The following is a 2530-nucleotide window of genomic DNA, read 5'->3' as shown; positions in this document are numbered from 1 at the left end:
AAGTCAAAGTCACATAACTGACAATTTGCACAGACGAATTATCAGAGCGAATTTTCATATACTGTATTATCCTACTATTGTTACACAATTTATTAGCATACTCTTTTTTGGGTTCATTTAGGTTCTTTTGATAACGATAGCAGAAAATAGCTATCGAAACGTCAAGGTAATTTTTCAAATTAATTTTTGCTCTTACAGCTTGAGCCTAAGTGTGTCGCAGGATACCCTCTACGTGATAGTTCTTGATTACTTTTTGATAAATAATTCGTTCTTATTGCGAAATAGGAGCACTATTTATCAATCTGTAATAGAAGACGTGAGGAAATTCTGTCTTTTTTAAAGACAAAAGTTTTTGAGGCGCAATAACCAAAAAGAAGTTTGTAAAAAAATGAATCCGCCTCAACAATATAGAACTTATCTACAACTTAAGAATAGTTGAGGTAAACAAATCAACATTTTAAGCAGACAAGTATTCTCCATAATGCAAAAGCAAAACGAACCCTTGCGCTTCCCACATAAGCAAACACCTGTAGAAACAAAACCCATAAAGAAAATTCAGCCCGCAAAGTTTTGCGTTCGAAGCGAATATGAAGAGGTGAATTCCTTTGAATGAACGATCGAAGGTCCAAACAATGGTTCGATTGCTGGTTGAAGTAAAGCGGGGAATTTCATGCAGAAGAAAAATGATCGGTAAGAGTGCAGCAGGCGGCAGCAGCAGCAGTTGCAGGAACAAGATAAGGAACCCCCCATTTTGCTTGGTTCTGATTTATAGCGGCGATTATCTTAATCAAAATCTATTTAATAAAATCTCCTATTCCGGGAGATATTAGAAAGAGATACGGTGAAGAGATAGCGGCCGAAGATGGTAGCGGAAGATAAGCGCGAGATAATCGAACGCAATGGAGCATGCCTATTTGTATTTTTGCCAATGTGCGAAAGTAAGTGATAATTACTCACTTGCTTGTTACTGCTAATTAGGGATCTGCTGCATGTGATGAAGGCAGCAGATTTGTGATGGGAAACGGAGAGTCCCTGGGAAGCGCCCAAGATCCCCGTCAATTGCGAAAGGGGAAAAGTGAAAATTATTATTGCCACCTGCTCTGCGCACGTTAATTCCTCACTTTTATTACGACAATTTTAAATAATACGGCTCCGCACCATTCTTTTTCCGTAAGCCCTCATTTATAACGATTATATAAATAGCGCGCTCAAAGACTTACATGCTGCGTACAGGTGCATTTGGCATCACGAAAAAAATTCAAAGGCGATTATTAATGGTCGTACCGTGGTGTTAATTTATGGCACTTGAATGGTACTCTTGTTCGAGCCATTGTTGCAAGCCGATAAAGTTGTAGCCGGCGAAATGCCGCTTCCTGGCTGGCTATCCAATTAGTTGTCTAAGGTTATGGCCATCCTTCCACCGTAAACTAAGACGATCTGGACCACACTAATCAGCGGGCAAATGTTCTCAATCTGATCAAGTCTGGCCATTTGATTGACACGACCTGACCCGGTCATCCTTCCGACCATTGCCATCCGCCCAAACCGACCATCCTCGGCCACAAAGCGCTGTTAAACCGAATAAGAAGACGTAAACATAGGTGTCAACCGCAGGTAGCCGAAGAGTTGAAGACCGCCGTTTTATGGAGCCGAATGTCATCGGGATGGTAAGTCACCGGGCAATTAATTACCAGAAAACCCGGTTGTTCGGTGTTTGGGTAGGCAGCACCGCAGGGTGGGATTCAGACTCGCTTAAGAGCATTTTTTCGAAAATTCCGACTAAGGTAAGCGCGCATTTGCGAATGACAAAGAATAGGCTTGCCTAATTCCAGACAAAAGTCGTTTTTTGCAGCAAAAACTATTTGTCAATTTCACATTCAGTTAAGCAGAAAAAAGCTCTTTTGGGCTTTTTGCTGAAATGCACATTTTGATTACAATTTTAAAATCGTTTGTCCCTTAAAATCGTCCGGGATAATTACCGCAATATTTAAAATTTGACCAATTGTAGAATAAAAAATTGTACGTTAATTGTTTACTGCAAAATGAAGTTAGTTCTCAAGCCTACCTTCGGTTGGGAACACAAAAGCTACATTGGCTTTTCTTTTCTTGCTGAAAGGCACGATTTCTGTTTGAAAAAGTAAAAACCGTTTTAGTGCCCGAGAAAATTACTTCAACTTCCATCCCGCCTTGGTTGCACCACTCTGTATATGAAACACTCTGTATGTGCAACCTGATAAGAGTTAAGAAGGCCGGGCACATATTATTTAATAATTTAAGTAATTAAATTAATAAGTTATGGAAACTTAAACATTTTCGGCATTAATTATTTTAATCTATAAACGTGAAATTATCAGCATTCTAGAAGAGATTTGACTCTTTAAGTCCAGGACATTTCATGAAAATGGCACAAAATCCGGTTGTTTGCTAACCAAGTTAATGCTGTCGTAAAATCACCAAATTCACACACTTACACGCTTACCTTTAAAAAGTTATAACTTTCAATTGAATCTAAGTAGAAACGTGAAATTAT

The sequence above is a fragment of the Dendroctonus ponderosae genome, unplaced genomic scaffold (assembly GCF_020466585.1).
Source record: "Dendroctonus ponderosae isolate FM_Combo_2020 unplaced genomic scaffold, Dpon_F_20191213v2 Dpon_F_20191213_9, whole genome shotgun sequence".
NCBI lineage: Eukaryota > Metazoa > Arthropoda > Insecta > Coleoptera > Curculionidae > Dendroctonus > Dendroctonus ponderosae.
The sequence above is the reverse complement of the archived record's forward strand: the minus strand, read 5'-3'. Positions refer to the sequence as shown.